Source organism: Telmatherina bonti, assembly GCF_933228915.1.
Source record: "Telmatherina bonti genome assembly, chromosome: 23".
In the NCBI taxonomy this organism is placed as follows: Eukaryota; Metazoa; Chordata; class Actinopteri; order Atheriniformes; family Telmatherinidae; genus Telmatherina; species Telmatherina bonti.
The window spans coordinates 24,302,356-24,324,677 of record NC_136632.1 but is presented as its reverse complement, the minus strand read 5'-3'; the positions used below and the strand labels follow the sequence as shown (position 1 = coordinate 24,324,677).

The 22,322-nt window shown below is 40.1% G+C and overlaps 1 protein-coding gene across 1 annotated transcript in view; it reads right to left on the bottom strand.

Annotated features, from left to right (window-relative positions):
* The window catches only part of LOC306773529 (plexin-B2-like), a 270,463-nt gene that overhangs the window by 95,851 nt on the left and 152,290 nt on the right, over positions 1–22,322 (bottom strand). Inside the window, exon 5 of the mRNA XM_079263372.1 lies at positions 6,190–6,269. The gene's annotated coding sequence lies outside the window, so the exon portion shown is untranslated. The remainder of the gene's footprint in view (positions 1–6,189; positions 6,270–22,322) is intronic.

Below are 22,322 nucleotides of genomic sequence, written 5' to 3'. Positions count from 1 at the left end.
ATGTTGTTCCATTTTTCGATGGTAGCATCTAGAATGTTGTTCCTGTTCGGGATGGTAGAATCCAGAACGCTGTTCCTGTACTAGATGGTAGCATCCAGAATGTTGTTCCTGTTAGGGATGGTAGAATCCAGAACGCTGTTCCAGTTTTGGATGGTAGCATCTAGAATGTTGTTCCATTTTTCGATGGTAGCATCTAGAATGTTGTTCCTGTTCGGGATGGTAGCATCCAGAACGTTGTTCCTGTTCTAGATGGTAGCATCCAGAATGTTGTTCCTGTTAGGGATGGTAGAATCCAGAACGCTGTTCCAGTTTTGGATGGTAGCATCTAGAATGTTGTTCCATTTTTCGATGGTAGCATCTAGAACGTTGTTCCTGTTCGGGATGGTAGAATCCAGAACGTTGTTCCTGTACTAGATGGTAGCATCCAGAATGTTGTTCCTGTACTAGATGGTAGTATCCAGAATGTTGTTCCATTTTTGGATGGTAGCATCCAGAATGTTGTTCCTGTTCGGGATGGTAGCATCCAGAACGTTGTGGATGGTAGAATCCAGAACGCTGTTCCTGTACTAGATGGTAGTATCCAGAACGTTGTTCCTGTTCTAGATGGTAGCATCCAGAATGTTGTTCCATTTTTGGATGGTAGCATCCAGAATGTTGTTCCATTTTTGGATGGTAGCATCCAGAATGTTGTTCCATTTTTGAATGGTAGAATCCAGAACGCTGTTCCTGTTCTAGATGGTAGAATCCAGAACGTTGTTCCAGTTTTGGATGGTAGCATCCAGAATGTTGTTCCTGTTCGGGATGGTAGCATCCAGAATGTTGTTCCATTTTTGGATGGTAGCATCCAGAATGTTGTTCCATTTTTGGATGGTAGCATCCAGAATGTTGTTCCATTTTTGAATGGTAGAATCCAGAACGCTGTTCCTGTACTAGATGGTAGAATCCAGAACGTTGTTCCAGTTTTGGATGGTAGCATCCAGAATGTTGTTCCTGTTCGGGATGGTAGAATCCAGAACGTTGTTCCAGTTTTGGATGGTAGCATCCAGAATGTTGTCGGGATCCACATCTATCTTTGATATCTTGGCAAACCAGCTGGGAACTTCTCCAGGATTTACTCACCATTCATTGTGGAGTTATATGCAGGTATATTGAAGATCTCACAACGAGAAAAAATCCTTCCTGAACATTTCTGGATCCAGATCCTGATCCGGATCACTCCCAACATTTAATGGAGTCAAAGACCAAGACCTGTTTTTAGAAGAACCTCATGAAAATCCCTCCAGTAGCTCTAGAATAGAGTTGCTAACAGTTTGACACACCGACAGATCAGCGCATCCAAAAACATATCTCCATCTTGTATTTCTTTAAGTCTACACGCATATTTTGTAATTCTTTCACAGCACTGATAATTATTGTTTGCTTGATATTGATATTTTTATTTGCGGTGAAGTCTTTCATTAGAACACGGTTTAATTACCACAATATACATCGGTAAATCTGGTTTGGTTTTTTTCTATATTTTGTAAACAGAAGGCATTGCTGGATCTGTATTGTTTAACAGTAAACCTCATAAACTCCACTGATAAATCACATGCTTTCTGACCGAAGCCCTGCAGTGGCCAGTTAGATAAAATCAGCATCAGAGGTTATAATCCTCAACAGAAAGCAATGCCTGTATGCTGAACTGGTGTCAGCGTCCAGCTTCCTGCTTGTGTGGTCCCATGCAACACCTCCAAGATGAAAATCTGAATTATTTTCAGTAGTTTGCCCAGAAATTTACATTTATGTGTTTGCATTTTCTAGCTGTAACAGACACAGGCGCTCATATCCAAAACTTAAACAGTTGAATTTGTGCAAAGTTGAAATCAGGTTTGCATCCCCGACAGGTGCAGAGCCAATAGGAGTCTACGAAGAAGGAAAATGACACGATTTCTGCAGTTTTGCAACAAACACAAAGTTGCTGCGGCCTCCTTTCCCCTCCCTCTCCGGTTCCTCGCTGTCTGAAACGGTGGATAACATCAATAAGCAACTGTGGGAAGCAAAACACAACACAAATCCCACGAAAATATATATGATGCTGATTAGCTTGTGATAACTTGTCATAGCCTGTTAGCTGCTTCTCCATCGGTTCATTGCAGGGCCTGGAAATTCAGTCCACATTCCCACCAGTTTGGACTGGTTTCTGAAAAAGCAGCTTTTCAGAGGATTTCAGGTGAAGTACTGGAGATTCAAATCGATGATTTACAGCCAAAACACTGAGGGACGAACCAGAAGGTTAGTTTAGCAGGGATGCAATGAATCCTAAAGACCAAAGAATAGTTTTCCGTCTTATCAAACCAGATCGACTTTCCAGGGATCTTTGGAACAAGCATGATGGAAAGCAGCTTCCTCGTGTGGCAGCAGAAATAGAGCCAGGTGTGAAACAAATGCTCAAATGCACAAGCACGCCTTTGTACCAAGAGAACCAGCGACTTTGGGCTTTGATATTCACCGGAGAAAAGAAGTGTCTTGTTTGTTAAACATACAAGGAGATCCTGAGGAGTTTGCAGAGCAACAGGAGCAGCAGGGAAAAGGAAACACACACACGAAAACACACAAAGCTACAGAAATGGTGTGACCATGGTTTAGAGCAGGGGAAAGGAGAGGATTAGTTTGTTTTAAAAGTTACACACTCACAAACACACACATACACCAGCACAGGAATTTCAAGCACGCACTGCCACAATACAATCATTCGACCCAGCTGTCAGCTGGGAAATCCACATTATTGATATGTGGTGTGAATTTACAGGCTATTACCAGCTAAATGTTACCCCGCCAGGATTCGTGTGTTCCTGTGTGTGTGCAAAATGTTTTTTCCCCCTCAGCATTGAGACAAAGGTCTCCCATCGTTCTAAGTAAAACAGAAAATAGAAAGTTTGTGTTTTAAAATTCATTTTGGCATCAGCCTTACAGCAACAAGCAAGCGGAGTGAATAGCAGCAGCCTTGAGGTTGTGTAACGAAGCCCGCTGTGTGTTTGTGAGTGGAAAAGTAGTTACGCTATCAGCTGGTGGCAGCCAGCTGCTGCAGCTCGATAGAGAAACAGTTTACATTGCTCTCTTTTTCTCAGCCCACAGGCGATATGCTGTTGTTTATGTTAAATTATTAACATTTCTCATATTATTCTGAACTTTTCCAATAAAAAGCACTAATATCTGCATTAGGTAGTCAACACTTAGCCCATGTTCTGCAGGGTGAAAGGCGCAGATAGCCGGAGGAAAGCAGCTCTGATTTCATTGATGTCTGGCTGAGTTCAGAGGATGGTGAGGGTCATACTGGTCTCAGCTGGTTCCCTTTAAAACACAGCTTTGCTTCTTTAGCAGCTAAACCCAGAAGCCAACCTTCATTTGCCCGATGGCCGCCGTTATCTCCGAATGTGCATTATCCCTTTCATAACTTTCACCGCTGCAAACAGGAAGTCTCCTGTTTCACTGAAGAGTCAGCTCTAAGTGTACGGACACACAGCGTTTTAGTTTTCATGACCACAGTCGTGGAAGTTACATAACGCAGAGTTATTCCACAAATGATAACACACTCTGCCAATACTCTATTCCTGCAACATGTGCACCTCAGTTGTTTTTAAATAAGCACATATAATAGAATAAAAATTTCATGTAGCCTGGCAGGTGTGATGGTCCTGCTTCATGATAAAGGATCGCACTGACAAGGTTTAAATGTCAGAAAATATCAGCTGTAACTCAGATACTTTAGTATAAATATATCAAATATCAAGAATGCTGAAAAATAAAATAAAATAAATTACATAAAATGAAATAAAAAAAATAAAATAAAAAATAAAATAAAACAAAAAATAAATAAAACAAAATAAAATACAAAATAAAATAAAATAAAATCAGCATTTAGGATTAACTTCCTCCAGTATTTTTTTAAATGAACTGTTTTATGTTTTGATCTGTTTCTTAGGTTCAGTTTGTGTCCTCAGTTTTTTTTTTTTTTTTTTTAATCAATGTTTTTAATTTTACTTTTGATTCAGCTCATGTTTTCTTTCCATCTCACTTTGGTTCTGAACCAATCAGGTTTGAGTACTAGTACCCAACAGGAAAAATAAGGAAACGCTTTTTACTTTTTAAAATGTTTTCTGTTGTAAAATGTCTTTTTTCTTTCATTTTTTTCATTTAATTTGAGCTAATCTGTCCATATTTCAGAGTATTTGGTTCCAGTAGTTCAGTTTTTTTTTTTTTTTTTTTTTTTTTACTTATTCCATAGGATTTTTTCCCCATGTGAACAGGTGAATGATGAAAAAAAAAAAGCTTCCACAGCTGCACATGTTGAGTCGTGCAGAAGCATCTCACACTGCGAGTGAGTGTCCCTGCTGTGAGACACCAAAGGAGAATGCAGGCATGGAGGTGTGGATGGCAGCTGCCTCTGCAGAGCATCATCACACCTCCTGCAGCTCCGACTCCATCCTGATTATTAGAAAAGAGCTCCTGGAAAGTTTGATATTATGATAGAAAACAGCGATTATGGAGAGGTTTGCTGCAAGAGCTGCAGGTAGCACTTTTCTGTATTATAGTCTGTGTGTGTGTGTGTGTGTGTGTGTGTGTGTGTGTGTGTGTGTGTGTGTTTCACCCAGCCTGTGCTAGCACTGCTATCTGACTGGGCAGATTGTGATTTTTAGCTGAGCAGCGCTAATCTCTTGTTACAATATGAAGCGCTGATTACACCAGTGCACACAGTGGGAACGAAACTCTGCAAGCGTGTGCGTATTTGTATGTTTGTGTGTAACAGAGAGAGAGAGAGAGAGAGAGTGAGCATATAAGAGGGCAGATAAGATGACAAGATGAGAGCAGGAGCCATAAGATTAAGTTTAGAGGAAGAGGAGAGGTGTTTAAATGCGTTACAGAAGTGATGCAAGGTTATTGTGGTTATCTGACACACACAAAGCCGACAGCACAGTACGTACAGTCGGGATGTTATGACTAGGACCTGGCTCTGCACTGTCCGGGTATGCTGGACCATTATACTTTCTCTCTTTGTGTTTATTTGTTGAGATAAAATCAGCAGAATAACCAGCTGAAGGAAGCCGTGAGGCCGGGACAGGAAAGCCAAGCGAAACGATGACTGATGGACAGTGTCGACTGGCGCTGCTGTTCAGGAGTTATGTGGACCCCGTTATGCAACAAAGTTCAGATCCTTATCCATTAGAGGCGCCTGAGTGGTGCCAAATTCTTCCAGCAGCTGGATGAACGTGTAAATATCTGAATCATAATGTTATGTGCAGCAACAGGTCCTGCAGGGCATCCATACTTTCTACTAGGGCTGCGACGACATGCTTATATGATTTGATTCGATTCCCATTTTTTTGGGTGCCGATTCGATTTAAATTGCGATTCTCACAATTTTTTGATATTGCTGATTTTTGTAGATTAAAAACAAAAAAATGCATTAAACCTTTTTTTTTTTTTTTGCTTGTCATATTTTTTTTAAATTCAATTAGGAAAAAAAAAACCACAGTAACCAGATCATCATTCTGCTGCTATAATGACCTAGAAGACAAGTAAAAAGATCAATAAAAACAATAAAAATTACCAATTTTATAATGGATTAATTTTATCTGGAAAAAAAAAATTAACAAAAAAAAAAAAAAGATTTAAAATTGTGAAGCAAAAAAATCCAGATTTTTGATTTTTCGATTTGATTTTCTCACCCATACTTTCCAGAGAATTAAACCCTCTAGTGTTTTAGTTAAGTCATCAGGATCAGAGGTCAGTTTAAAAGTTTATGCTCAAATCTTAAAATCTTATCTGAACAGGGTGGAAAAGTTCAGCTTTTATTCAGATGGTTATTGTTCTTAAGTTGAGAAGAATTTTCTATTGAGAGACTTTGGATTTCTTATATGTTATAGGAAGTAGTGAGTTAATTCAGCCACTTAAGATTTTGAAATAGAAAATGTCCTAATATTTGGAACTATTGTGCAACTTATGAAAACTCATTTTCAGAAAAAGTTGAGCTAAAACACTTTTAGTTCATCTACTTAAACATTTAATAATTATTCGAGTCTTGCAGCATTGCAGCTGTACTAAATTTCATCAGTTCAATAAATATGTGAACTACTTCCATGAGTTCTGTTACTGCATCTCTTTGGTTTGGACAAAGAACACGAGAAGGAGAAGTGAAACCAAACTGACCTCACTGGTGCTGCAGGAAACGTTCACCGTCTGCTGACCGACGCTGCCTCAGACACCATGTACAGTCTGTAGACGAAAAGCTGGATGGAAAAAAAGAACATTAATAAATGTGATCATGCAACATGCTTACATTTGCTGTCTGTCACAATAGCAACTTATTTTCATGAATGCAGAAAGAGAAAAAAACAAAACAAAACAGTTTTCTGCAACATGATTGGTCGAGAAACTTGTCACAAATACAAGAACATATAAAGTATCCATACTATTCATTTATGCAACGCTTGCAAAACTTGGAACAATCAGATTAAACCTCTGACAAAAACAAACGTAATGCTGCTCTCTGAAGAGACTCAGTGCATCAAACCATTTTAGTTTGGCCAGTCAAACTTTACATTCCCATGCAACACTGTTCACTTATCAATTTTAATCAACAAAGTTTCATCTGTGTTTATGGTCAGTTGTTCTTGATCCAGCATGTAGGATACAGTGACACCTACAGGACAATCCCCAGAATGCAACAAAATGAACAACAACAACAAGCCCGAGGAAATAACCGTTGGGTAGAAGCTCCCAGCAAGGTGAAGATAAAATTCTGATTCAGGTGATTTTCATAAATCAAACTGACCATCATGCTGCCGCTAACATTTCAACTGCAGGTTATTTGATCGCTGCTATGCTGATAAAAACGGAAGCAGAGAGAAGCATCTCTTTAATAAGCTGAAGGAAAGTTGCATTATTGAGAGGATTTGACTGGAATATGAAGTGAGATAGACACAAAGCGCCACAGGGTCTTTTAATAAAAAAGTTTCTCCTTCATTTCTCCTCTAAACTTGGCAAGCGATACCATCTGGATATTAGTTTCCTGCTCAGGATTTCATATACTATATTATTACTGCATTTTCTTATCCAAGCATTATCTTCCATATGGAATATTACATAATAGCTCATGCAGGAATAAACCCCAGAGTGAGCAGATTTCTCACTCTTCTCTTTAGTCATCTATCATCAGTTCAACACAGTCATCTTTTCAGAAAGTAAAGACGTGTTTGGGCAAATATCTCAGATCTTTTAGTTACAATAGAGCCAAATATGTGAAAATATTTGCTTAGTATCATCTAACATCTCTGAAACTGAGCCGTGACTTGAAAACAAAATCAACATCTTTTTTTCAGGAATAATTTTAATCTCAGGGATTATCTAGCATACATCTGGGAAGTCTGAGTCGTTTCAGTTTGTTAATTTGGACCAAAAACAGCAGATTTTCATTTCAGCTACGTTATTTAGCATTTGATGCTAATCTGTATCACGTCCTCTACAACGTAGGTTAAAAAAGCACCTCATGCAAAACACCTGCATGCAAACATTTTATGCAGTTTTCCCTGATTTTTTATAAGCTTTTACACTCATCTTTTCTCTTTTTGCATTTCTCATGTACAAATAAACCCTTAGGAATAAAAAACCCAAAAATTAAAGTTTACAAACACACACACACACACACACACACACACACACACACTGGAAGCCAGTTACACTAATTAAACCATCCAAGCTCAAACTGGACTTGCAGATAAATATGATGCAAACTTTTTTCTAATGGAGTTTTTTGGGACAGCCTGCTGATTTGAACTAATTTCCAACATTACACAACATGCAGATGAAAGGCTGCAAAGCACATTTCTTTTCCAGGCCTGCAAAATTATTTCAAACTTGCTGTTTTAATGATTTAAAATCTGCTTTTTATTTCATTTCCGAATCATAGGAATGTTTTTTAAACATGAGATTTGCACCAGAAATGAATCAGCCTACAGCGACTTTCCATCAGATTTCATTCAGCTTCGTCGTGTTTTACAGAAAATCTGATCGTTCAAATACAAAAAAGAAAACACAAAGATCCCGGTTGGAGCAGTTACAGTTTGGAGAAAATCCTGATAATAAAAAGTGAATATCAGCAAACAAAATGTTCAGTCACAAATTTCTCTGTGTGATCCTCCAGCACACAGCTCGCTACCATCTGCCTCTCCTGTCATCCGTTTTCCAATCTGAAGTCCTCTGATAACAAACCAGGATGGTCTCCCCTGTTTTTAAACACTTCACTGACTGCAGCCCTTTTAACTTCCCCGTTATCTGCTGGCTGACTCCTGTCTTCCTCTCTGTTCCCCCTTCACTCCACTCAGCATCTTTATCTCAGAGGAAGGTCAAGTTTCTGTCCAAATTTCCCAAAAATACAAACTTACTGTTGTTGAGATTTTGTGCTTGGATAGTCCAGGCTGTCAGAAATAGGTAACCTGTTCTCCCTGAGCACTTCACATTATTAAATATGATCAGAATTCCCGTTATAACCCCTGATGATCATTTTGTGCAGGATTCCAGCAGAGATCTCCATTTGATTCCTTTCCTGAAAACAACTAAAAAATCCAGCAGCAGCTCAGAAAAGAAATGCACTCTCTTTCATGTAGCGACACCTTCATCCGCCTTGGTGATTAATGTGTTTTTAAAGTAGAAAGTTTATTTAAACTGAAATAAATGGAGACTGAGGTGCTGAGGGGGTCAACTAGGGTCATTAAAAAAAAAACCCCAACACTTATTATTGCATTATACTGTGTTGGTAACTCCAACCTCATCACACAGGGTTCATACATCGACCTATTTCCTGAGTTTTCATGCAAATTAAGTGCAAAATTTGAGAGAAATTCCAGTAAATCTGCATGAATATTTCCCAACACTACGATTATGCAGATATAAAAGGGTTAGTTTGTTGAAAGAATCAGTAGCTGGCACCGATTTCCCAGCTAGAAGAAGGTACAACACGATTATGTAAATACAATTCAAATCTTTAGGGAAGGAAAATAAACGGGTGCAAAATCACAAAGATAGAAAGCCTGCAAAGGGAGCAGAGTCAACTGTGGAAACGGAGACTTCTGATGGGATTGGGAAAAATTACGCCAATTTCAGAGAAATCTGCTCTCGTAGCATCCAGTTGCGTTGCCTTTTATCACTGTCAGGGTTTTTAACTCTCCCAGTCCTCAAATGTTTAACATTTCTCTGAATTTAGCTGTTTTTTCCTGTACAAGTTGGAAACATGCATTAAAAACATGACTATAGTTGCATTCAATTACTTCCCGATAAATCTGTCTGATCTGACAATAATGCAGATTTCAGGCTGCAGTTCTTAAACAGACACAATCATGCCAGACAATATCTCCACATGGCTCATTAGCATATCATTACATTTGCAATTTCCCAAAGCCATTTCTGAACCTATGGTTACACAAATGCTGATTACTCCCACACTGAATGTGCTCTTATGGAAAAACACACAAAGCAGATGCTCAAATTAAAGTTTGTATTTCACCATAAACCCCTTTCAGCTTTACACCCCTTGCTCCTTGTCTCCTGAGTTTTTATTCTATTTTCTTTACTTTTTAAAAAAAAAAATCTATTTAAACTTTGTCTATTTAAAAAAGAAGGCGCCATTATTACCTAACGGAGAGGTTGGTGGTTTTAACCTTCAGCACACGGCTTAAAAAATTATTTTTCCTGATAAAACTGCATTCTTTGTGACAAACAGAAAAAAAAAAAATCCTGCCTAACTTTTAAAAGCACTTATCTTTCTTGGCATTTTGTACATGATTACATATAGGATGAAAAAATATGTTCATAGTGTCTTCTTCATTGTCTTTTGTACATATTTCTTGGAAAAAAAAAGAACAAAAATCCACAAACAAAAATTAATTTACAGTTTTTCTTTGGAACTTTTTACTGGTGAAGATCAGGGGTGTATTGTATCTTGAATTTCAAAGTGAGCAACACGACTCGATCGTCCAGCTCTGTCCCCCTTTTACTTGGTCCGCATACCGATTAGTCTCGTGGACGAACAGAGATCAGAACAGATCTCTTCAAACATTTCCCCTTCAGACACATCATTGTCCTCTAAATGTGGCCCTGCAAGGAACTGTTACTGTATTTTGGCGCATTCATGCAGCAGCTGTCAAGCTCTTGCAACAATCAGGCGTATTAATGCGCCGGCAGTGTGTTGAAGGTTAATACTCCACTAAAAGAAAAGTCCTGAAGCACAGAAAGGCTTTTCAGCAGCGTTGAGGTGCACAACTTTTCAAATAAACTCATAATGACTCCACAAACCTGATCAAGTCATGCAGGCAACTGTGTGACGGTCTAAACCAGGGGTCCCCAAGTTCAGTCCTCAAGATCTACCATCCTGAGACCTTTAGATGCAACCACACCTGTATGAAATGAATGTCTGGTTACCAGGCAGCTGCAGAGCTGGATGACATGCAGAAGAGGGAATTCAGCCACTTGATTCAGGTGTGGGAGGTTCACACAGTGGCCTTTCAGTGTGGAGTTTGCATGTTCTCCCCGTGTTTGCGTGGGTTCTCCCCAGCTGCCCCCCACCACCCAAAGACACGCATGTTAGCTTGCAATGATTGCTGGGATAGGCTCCAGCTTCCTGCGACCCTTTATCAGTGAAAGTGGATAAAGAAATGGATGGTTGGATCCAAAAGCTGCAGGATGGTACATCTTGAGAACCAGACCTGGAACCCCTGTTCCAAACAAATCTAAACTCAGACTTTAAAATCTCACGTTTTTAATCAAACAACCTGCAAAGCAAAGTCCATCTTACCGGGAGTTTGTGGATCAAACAGGTCGTCTTTGTTTTCCTGTAAATCTATCCAACCCTCACCATATCGCTGCTTTGTGATACTAAAACACCAAAGCTGTAAATATTACACGCAGTGTATGGACTGTGTGTATGAGAGAAAGATTACTTTGAACTTTTCAACTGTGATGCAGTGTGTATGTATGTGTGTGCTGACTAATCCATAGGGAGAAAAAGAGAGGAATTGGTCATTTTCTCCAGTTGCTATCTGATCCATCGTCTAGAGGGGTGGAACACCAGTTGTTTCTCTCTTTCACACTCCCATGCAGCAGGAACTTAAAATCCAATTATGGAGCTAGCTGGGGGAAAAGGTTACTCTTCTGTCTTTCACTGACTGCTCACAGCTGATTTTTCTTTAACCCCTTTCAGACGTGAAGCCTATCATGTGACAGATGGCTCATGAAGCTGCACCTGATGCAGCCATCAAAACTACGAAGGCAAACACACAAGAAAACCTATAAAATCACGCTAAATTTACAGTAAACCGTGTGGCTGTTGTCTTCATAGTAAGTAGCTTTAAGACATGTTTTTACTTTTAAAGTAAGAAACACAACCTAAAAGTATCAAAAGTGTCAACAAGGCAATCAGAAATAGAGACCTTCATGTCAAATCCAGAAGATTCTTTCAGAGAATAAACAGCAGAAATAGACACAAAGGTAAAACACTCAAAGCAGGGAAAATCTGAAAATCAGAAGATCCGTTTCAGCATCTCATCACAGCTTAATGGAACTGGACCAGCTGCAGTGTCTGCATCACTGGGCCAGTTCCAGGCAACAGACTGATGTCTTAGAGTCTAGAAAGAAAAAGCAAACACTCCTGTTCTCTCAACTAAACGTGACTGAAGTGGTCCACCCATCCTCCATCCAGTCAGAGGCCAGTATGAAGGCCAGTTTCCACTGTGTGCATGTGCACCATGGGCTCCAGGCAATGGTTTGGCTCACATCAGGCACACCGCGGCGCTTGTCAGATGCATCCCCTAGTGCCTGGCTGTGGATCTCCTCTAAACATACACGCGAGGTGTATTGTTGAGAAACCGTGCCACCAGAATATGTACAGTTCAGCAGTTCAGATGGAGCCACACAGGAAATCACAGAAATTTCAAAATAAAACCAGGTTAGAAGTCAGTCTTTTTCTTTTTTCTTTCATCATGGACGATAAGATGTTTGTACGACTCCCCAGATGCTTGTGTGAACAAAGGTGTCAGCAGTTTTGAGTTGGAGGTGAGTTTAACATACTTCCTAACAAACACATTCTTTTCACTAGTAATGACGTGATATATGTCGCCATAGGACGTGCGATTCCGTGATCTCATAGACCCAGTTAAATACATTCCACTCATAATTCTATAAACTTCAAACTCAAACAACAGGGACGCATTATCGATGTTATTTTCATGTTTTAAACTAAGCGTTCAGTCCATCTTGCGTCGTATCAGAGCTTCAGGATTGCGACTGTTGGCATTGACCCAGAGTAAACCTCTGGGGTGTGCTACAAACTATGCAGAGAGAAAGACGAGGGTTGCATTCATGCCATGTGATGTGATCTCTGTTATGCAACTGGAACTCCTGAGAAATAATCTGGAGTCTGAAGAGTTTTATCCAAACTGCATGGAGAGAAATTACAACCAGGTTTGGTTGCGTGGCCTTTAGGGCAGTTTGTCCTCACAAAGTTCAGACATGACCTCGCAAAGTTTTGCGCTGGGTGGAAATATGTCAAATAGGAAAGCAGAAACAAACGCTTGTAATGTCTGCAGCCTGAACATTTGGGAGGAGGGTGGGGGTGTAGAGAGAGCTTCATTCAGCTTAACAAATGCAATTAGACAGCTAAAGTTCAAACACATGGTCGAAAACAATGTGTTCATTCAAGGTTCAGCAAGGCAACACACACGAGAAAATCTTCAGTAGAAGGGTAACTGCATGGGACTGTAAAGAGCTGCTGGAGCCGCTGTGTGACACACACTAACAACACTATAAATCTGAGCTGGAGAACAAGTTTCTAACCATCTCTCACGTATTTTATGAGTCTTATTTTAGTTTTATATGGCTGATTTTCTTTACTGGAGAAAACAAAAAAATGTGCGACTGCATGGAAGCCCAACACAATTACACAACCATGGCAGTTTGTTTTTATTGTGTAGAGCAGAGATCACCAAGAGATAACCTCCTGGGACCAGTGTCCTGCACGTTTTAGTTGTTTCCCTGCTGCAACACACCTGATTAAAATGAGATGCTTCTCAGCTTGATAAGATCTGCTCAAGCCACTGAAAGATCCATTAATTAGGAGTGTAGGAGCAGGGAAACATTTAAAACCTGAAGGAAGATGGCCTTTTTTAAAATCTCATTTGACTTTCTAAAAGAGAATCTGCAGATATCCGAGTGTTTAGAATGTCAAAGTGTACCTTTAGATCAGGGCGGCCCAAGTCTGGTCCTCGAGATCTACTATCCTGCAACCTTTAGATGCATCTTTTGTGCAACATATCAAACAAACGGCTCGTTGCCAGGCCTCTGCAGAGCTGAATGACGTGCATGAGGAAAGTTAGTCATTTGATTCACATGTGTTGGAGAAGAGATGCATCTAAAAGTTGCAGGTTAGTAGATCTTGAAGACCAGACTGAGCTGGCTTGATCTAAAAGGTACACTTTGACATTCTAAACACTCATTTCTTCAGATATCTGCAGCTACTACATTATATGAAGACATGCTCTTCACCTTCCTCAGTAAGTATAGCGGATGACATGATTGTATCAGCAAAATGCTGTGTTTGGTTCTGGATGTGAACCAAACGGTAGCCCCTCCCTCTCTTCACCATATAAAGACCAGATGAGAGGAGCACCTAAACCTGCAGATCCCAGATGTGACCTGGCAACCGGGGATGAATTGAGTGAATGCATCCTTTTGGATCAGACATGGTCTGACTCAGTGCAAAACATTTTACAAAGCAGACAAGCTAAACTAGCCAAACACTGAGCTAAGAGGTTAAAATTCTCAAACTAAATCAAATCAGAGTATAGAGGACTTTATTGCACATAAAATTAAACTAATAGTGTTTTACGATAATGTGATAAACACGCCCCGCCCCACCGCTCTTTTTTAACCCATCTTTTCCCATCAAATCTACATGAACATAAATTTATCATTGTAGCATATACATAGTTATATTGACAGATATGGACATAAACATACCCACACAAAAGCAAACAGACACACTCATATACACCCATGTACATAAAACAATGTCTCAGACACTGTCCTAACCCCCACCATACGCATCAGGAAAACTAATACACTGGAAAGTCGATATAAAAACAAAACAAACAAAAAATGAACCAGACTGAAGCCACGTGTTGTAGTCGTGCCAGTGGTGACCCCTCTGTTTATCTGTGATGACATCTCTTCTGTCTATATGAAAAATATCTAATTTTGGCGATATTTGGTACCCCAACGGAGGGGGGGGGGGGGGGGGGGGGGGGGGGGGGGGGGGGCGTGCAACAAATTAAGCAAACGTTGCTGTGTTTGTCAAATTACTTGCTAACTGGAAGTGCTGGTTTAAAACCAGAGAAGTTCAAGGCTGAACTAGGAAATTTTATAATGTGTGGCAGATATAACCTTAAGCCCCAGTTCACCCATACCCTCCACCATAATGGAAACTTTGTAATAGTAATGTTTGCGTTTAATAAATCATATAATTCAATAAACATGTTTAAATAATCAAATGTGCAGGAAACTGGCCTTAAGCTGGAAATCCCTGATGTAGGTAACAAAACAACATAAAGAGCAGCATGGACATGTTCTGCTAACTGCACTGCCGAGCTAATTCAGGACCTGACTCAGTATCAGGAGCAAAACCGATCATCTGAACAGTTTTAGGTCATCAATAAATATGCAGATAAGGTTCCAGAGTGATGCCGTGTGCTGACTTTACTACAGACCAGCAGTAGAAATGGCATAAGTATATAAAGATTTAAAAAAATAAAACTAACTTGGTGTTTACTGAGATGGATTGGCGAGCCTTTCGCCCAAAGACTGCTGGGATAGGCTCCAGCTTCCCCGCCAACCTTCACTGGATTAAGTGGTTAGGATAATTAATGAATGAATGAATTTGGTTTTTATTTATTTATAGTATCTTTCTAAAAAAAGTGTGGTTGTCCTCTGTGGTGACAAACGGGTACATTTAATTCTATTCTCTGAGAAGCTCCAGTAAAACCATTCAGCTGTGAATATGATGAGCGATCTAATGGAAAAGATGGAGCTGGACCACACTGACCAGATTAAATACTCCCAGAAAAAGCACTGTGATCCAACAGAAGTCTCCAATAATTCATAAATCAATCAAAAAGGATCCTTCACCCCATCAGTACTGAACCCCACCTGTGATTTTTAATAAAAGTACAACAGCCGCCCTGAAAATCGGTTTCATCTCAACTCCCGAAGGCGTTTTCATTTAATTTACTTTCCATCACCTTTCTCGTCTTTACTGTCACCGTACCCAGTCAGCCATCTTTCCTTCTCATGTACTCCAGTCTTACTTTCACACTTCTACGCTCTGGTTTGATTTCAGCTCGTCTCTTTCCTGCTCCGGCCCTTCATTTCCATCTCACACCTTTATGCCATCTCATGCCCTGCATCCCCCCCCCAGGTTACCTCTGTGGAAAACAGAGGAAGGATCTGAGCTGCGATCAGGGAATACGAAGGTGATAGACGAGTCTAATGGAAAGATATGGTGGACGGGGGGGGGGGGGGTTGCTTTCTAACTGGGAAAACAGCCTCGCTGTGATGAGCCACATGGGACAAACTGCAATTAGATTTCATGTAGTCTTGATTAACTGTCCAAAAAGCTTGAACATTTTAGCCGAGGCTGAAAGTAATAAATCTTTGAGTGAAGACGGGTCGTGGTTTGTAAAAGCTTCGAAAATGGATTTCTTACATAACTATTTCTCATATTAGTCAACCAAAGTGGGCTGTGTGTAGGAGCAGAGGGTATGAACCAACACACAGGAAGCATGAAACTAATTCAGTTCCTCACATATCAGCTTCAGATTGAACTGGTTTGTAACTTTTATTAAATTCTTTTGTGTGTCCTCTCATATGATTTTTATTCCTTGTATATTAGATATTTGTTGAGAAAGACTGTCTCTTGGTAAACTGAAGACCATGTTGCCAAAACGCTGACAAAGATCTATTCTAAGTACTAAAACACACCATGCAGTCAGCATTCATACGTGAACTTATGATCCTTTTGGTTACATAAAGACACTATTGGACAACAATACACAAGAAAATGGATCAGTTTTACGAATCAACCACATTCCTCTGAGTTAACATCCAGACAGGGACTCATTTCCTGCAATGTCGGCTGCCAACAACTTCCCTTTTCTGCTGAAGTGGGGAAAGTTTCCCAGGAGGTCACAACCTCTGGATGGAGGGAGGGGAGGTGACTTGCTGTCTGTGACAATGCAGGTTTAAAGTGCCAATCAGGACAACAGCTTGTTAAAGGTGTGCAACATGACCTCTCTACATAGATCATGCAGGAAAAACATTTTCTGGATCAATCAGGAGGTTCAATCAGGATTATTAATCATATTAAAGACACAAATTCAATCCAAGTTCTTCTGAAGGGGGGCTATAAACCTGACATCAGCTCTGTTTTACAAAGTACGTAACCGTAACCAGGGATCTGATAGTGAAAAGGTCTTCAAACAAACAGAGGGAGGGGCGCTGAAGTGCTTCCTGAATAAAGCTGTTGCTCACATCCAGCCTTACTTCCCGTTTTATTGCAGTGCTTAAATTTTGATTGGCTGTAATGGAAAAAGGCTTAAAATATTTCTTCGAAAGCCTTTAAATACCCTGCATCTGGTTGTTTTCAAAGGCTTAAGAGAAGAGCAGGTCCTAAATCACTGTTTTACAGAGTTTTAAATCTGAATATTACAATCCTCAATACATGCATTTTTTCATTCTGGATCGGCTCCTACTGGTTAAAAAAATGTTGCAGACATTTTCTTTTTTTTACTTTTGCTGAACAGAAAATCCAACAGCTGAGATGGACAAACAATTCATAAAACCAAAGAGCTCTGCACCCCTCCCTGAGTCTGATCAAAAATATTTGCAATATTTGGTCACTGAGTCAATGGTTATGGCCTTAATACAAAATAGAGCTCATAAACTCTTGGTTTTCTGTGGAATTTAAAGGTCCTAAAAGACATGCGCATCAATCTTATAGTGAGGATATGAGCATCTCCTGAGTTGGAGTCTGCATGTACGGGACCCAACTGTCCAGGTTCTGCTCTTTGCTCTTATAGTTATGGGTAGTCTAGCCATCCATTACTTATGTAGCAATGGGGATGTTACCTGATGCACTGAGAAGTACCGCGCTCTACTTCTCTAATATATTAATGTATAAATATATGCCAGTATTGCCGTCTCTAACTTATTTCTCCTTTTTTTCCCGCAGGTCTTCCTGAATAAGTGCAGTTGTACATGTTGATCTGTCTTTCCTGTCCTCTCCACCCCAACCAGTCGAGGCAGATGGCTGCCCTCCCTGAGCCGGGTTTCTTCCTGTTAAAGGGGAGTTTTTTCCTTCCCACTGTCGCCGCGTGCAGCTCAGGATGGAGGATTGGATCCAAGTCATGACTCGATGCAGTCAGTTGGTTTCTATTATAGGATATGTATGAATTGGCTTGAAATGATGTGTGTGTAAAGTGTCCTGAGACAACATTGTCGTGAAGCGGCGCTGTACAAATAAAGTTTAATTGAATTGAATTTTAGGTTTATTAATATTTTTAACATGTTGAGGCTTTCTCAGGCCTGGGGAACTTAAACTGAACTCAGCGCTCAAGGCTGCATTTACATCAGGCGGCACAGATGAACTGGGGAAAGTTCACAGACTCACTCACTGAACACACGCACTCACACACACTGTTACAGACACACTCTCCTATCTTTCACCGCCTTCTCCGGACCTCGCCCCTCCCTCCACCCACCAACGGTGAGTTGGATGGGCGTGCTGCGACCTCACTTGGCTGTCTGGGAATTGTCTGAATTTGTGCTGATGTTTAGAGGTGTGTTTTTTTCTTGCATCTTTATCCTTTCCCCCTTAAGGTGAAGTGTAGAGATATTTCTTTTTTTCCCACACCGACCCATCCTTCCTCATGTCATCTTTTCCTCATTTATAAGGTGACGCCGGTAAAACTGGGCCTAAGCTTCAGTTCAGTTCTGTAAATGTTAAATATCTGTCTGTCAAACCTTGAACGAGCTCGATGGAACCTTAAATTTCCCCTCAGAGATAAATAAAGTATCTTTGATTTGATTTCCAACTCCTAATTTCTGATACCAATATCAACTGATACTGATATTTTTGGAGCGAGTTGTACCAAACAAACAAAACATATGGAAACTATGCAGGAGAGGAGACGTAGCTGAACAGTTTGACATATAACGTGCATATTGTGTAAAAGGTTGTGTCATATCTGACAGCTTTACTTTGAACCTTTTACAAAAACCAATATGGTGGAAAATGACAAGATAGAAAATACTGAACTTTTCAGGACAGATCCAATGTGCAAACCGTTTTGTTTCTTAACCCACATAAACTTTTTTTTTTCCTTCAGTTTTTTTTAACTCTTAATGAGTCCATCATGTTGTGATGTAAACAATCATCAGTGTCTGTTTCATACAAATCACTGCAGGTGTTGCAGTAAACAGGCAGAAATGTGTGCAGCTCAGTAATCTGGAAACTTTATTTTCTTGGTTTTTAACTCAGGAAATGGAAAATAAACCATCAGTTTATGGATGTTTTGGTCTCAGAGCTCAGCTGAAGGAATCATCTTGACCTTGTGGGACTTACTGAATGAATGAGAAGTGAATTTAGAAGTGACTCTTTAAATAAGAGATTGCACAAAGGGAAACATTTTTACCTCCCTCTTATCCAATCATTTGATCCATTTTTTTCTCCCTGAATCATATTTATAGTTCTAAGTATTTGACATAACCTCCAGTTGATGATGCTCCAAACTGGACTTATTGGTCGTTTTAAATCAGCAGTGGACTAATTGATGATTGGTTATTTTAAAGGAATTGCCAGAAGTGAGGAATGCTTGGTTATCTCCCTCCATGCCAACCTCACACCTCTCTGCAGATCATTTCAGCATGTTTCTTCTCACTTTCCATCGTCAACGTCCTTACTGTGGCTCACGGCCCTCATCCAGCCAAAGAATTAGCACCAGTAACAAACTGACACACTTTTTCCACAATCCAGTGCGTTTAATCCATGTCCAAAGCAGCATTCAGCTTAAAACGTGTTTTTAACCAGCGTGGCACCAACTCCCAGTCAGGAAAACCAGCTCTTTACTGGTTTATATCACAAAAAAAAAAAGTTTAAAATCAACCACATCAACTACAAAAAGACCGCCGTGTTTAAAAACCTACATTAACTTCTATGGTAGTTTGTTTAATCCCAGAGAGTTAAAAGCTGAACTTAAACCTTGAACCTCATTTTCTCACCATTTAATGTTTTTAATAGCATTTGTGCATTTATGACATCCGTTTTTACTTTTACCTTGAAAATGATCCTGAGCCATTTCTAAATCTACAAATGGGCAAGTTTAAAGGTCACGCTTTAAATAAAACACATTAAATCAACGTAGCACAAAAAATAAGCAAGTTTGTGTTCGTTCAGTCATTTCTCCCTTTATTAACATCACCTGGTGTTGTGTTCTACATTGCTGGAAAGTCTGAATAGTCTCTTCTACAGCCAGGTATAACTCGCTGACTCAGTTTCTATTAAATAATTATTTTTTTCGGCTCATATGAACACAGTTAGTAAAACTGGACCAATGTGTGTTTGTTCAACTGCATCACAATAAATCTAGAAAGTGCTTTAAGATTCTCTTCTTCTGAATTGTGGGAATACAAATATAAAACAAAGAGAATTAAATCAGAAGGATGGGGCTTCTGTGGAATGAGGAACTGAGCTAAATTTATGAGTACTCTGTCTCCACCCCCTCTATTTATCTCTGACAATGTCTACTGTGGTTGTGCACCATTCTATTTAAATAAAATGGACCAAAATTCCCTGCAATATTCTCCCGAGGGCGTCGTTGGCGGCTACAGATTAGTTGGAAAAAGTTGTTAGGATACGAGTGGTCAGCTTCTGTGGGGGTCAACTTGCTAAAGCTAGGGATTTACCCAGGGATTTACCCATAGACTGTAAATAAAAAGATGGGCGGAGCCTCTGTGACGTCGCCCGTAGGTTTCTGAAGAGCTGAACTGAAGCTCGGTGGGCTTCACCATCTTGGCAGGGGCATGCGTGTTGTCTCACCCGGAAAATACAAATATGGGCAAAGAGGTGGAGCTGAGAGGTGGGCTGTGAGCATCATAGTGGATGATTGACATCGAACGAACTCCGAGCTTTCTGTAGCTAAAAGCTAACCAAGCTAACCAGCTAATAGAGGTAAGCGGGCTAAAGCTAAGTCACGTTGTTCACAGACTAAAAACCACGGTTGTTCTATGTTCTTCTGACTTGAAACGGGAGATTGGGTACTTGTCAATCAAAAGGACACGCCCCTAAATATGCCGAACTTTGAGATTAAAGTACTTTCAAACGGAAGAGTTGGAAAAAAATTGACTCCCCCTACATTTGTCATGAAGGTAAACCTGACCTATTAGACCTAAAATGGATTTTTGAACCAGGCTGTAAACATGTTTATTTCTGCCGTGAAGTTGGTCTTTTTAACATGGGAGTCTATGGGGATTTGCTATGTTTTGCAGCCCCTAGTGGATGAAGGGAGAACTGCAGTTTTATGCACTTGAGCATAGGCTTCACTTTTTACTACCGCAGGTTGCCGCTTGGAATTATCACAAAGTCAAGCCTGTTGAGAGTTTTATCTGTCTGCAAGCAAAGCTCAACAGGCTGCTTTCGCTTTTTCAGACTTTCCTGTTAAATCCAAACGATTTCTAGATGAATACTCAATGTTGTAGGTTTGTAGTTTTTCTATTCATCTCCAGAAGCGCCAACTGTGGGCGTGCATGGCACAATCTGAAGATGAGGATGAAGCTAAGTTATAATTGCAGAAAAAGATCTTTTTTCTCAGATATGCAATAAGTTTTTATTAATTAGCTTGTATGAGGACAGGTAAATAAGACTAATTTGGATTTGTTTTCTCATGATTCCTGGACGATGGAGAGCACCTGAAAATAAGCTGCACCTTCATAGAGTGCGCAGCGGCTCCATTTCCTTCTTCAGCCCACATCCAGTCTCCTTCCACCTGAATGCATTATGCATCACACGCATTTCTTCATGTGTCTTCCATCACTGGGTGTGTGCATGAGGCGCAAACTGTCTTGTTAGCCAGTAAAAATCCATACATTAGCCACATCAGCGTTTAAGTCTCAGGATTTAAATCGTGTGAAAAAGTAGCGACTTAGAACCCGGAAATTACAGCAACTGGATGATAATAAATTAGTTTGAATTAATTATATCTGTGAAGTGCATTAAGATGAGTTTGATGTGAACTGGTGCTAAACAAGTAAAGCTAAATTGATTTTATTTCACGGGTATATATTTGTCTTTAATTCACCCTGGTTCATTTTTGCATCACAAATAAAATAAATTAACAGTGAGATAAGGAGGTGAATGAGACTAAAAGGGTTTCTAGTTAAAGAAAACCTAAACGGACAATGAGAAGACAACTGATGCTGATGTGAGGTTTGGGAAAATGCAACAAACAGTATATAAACAGAATTTCAGGCCTGTTTTACAATTATTACCATCATGAGTGTCCCTTCAAATGCAAAAGTTGACCAAAGAAAGAGCTAAATAAACATTTCCAGAACAGTTAATTCCTGCTTGTTAATTTCTGCCTTCCCTGATCACCGAGACTAAAATGAGTTGTTATTTAGTGCAACGAGTCAGATTCCATTAAATCTGCTCTGCAGGGAACCGTCTCAGTTGACAAGTAAGCTTTTTAAACTGAAATCAATGACATCCTTCCTCTTCCACCCCTTTTCACAACAAATATGCAACAAGCATCTCCGCACTGCTGGAGTCAAAAGTATCTTCGCAGGAAGTTGGTTTTAATTTTCCTGCTGAATGGCTGAGAGATGGAAGTCGGGAGCTCCAGAGGAGGGAAATGGACTGGAAACACCGTTCGGCAGGTCAAAGGTTACATCTCGTCTCACAGAGTCCGTCTGGAACTCAGCAGAGGTCTTCTCTTGTCACAAAACCACAGTTTGACGTATCTGACATCAAGAATGCCTCTGCTGTGCAGACTCCGTCCTTTCCTTCATTCCTCTCCTCCATGCATCAGCTCACGGCGAGCAACAACGGACGGATGGGTGTATGTGTGTGACCGAGCTCTATAGAGACTCGGGACGATCCTTTTTGGAGAATTAGGACGGCAAAATGACAGCTAGAGTTGACAAAGCTGCCAGCACACTCAAATGTATAGACAGAACACACACACACC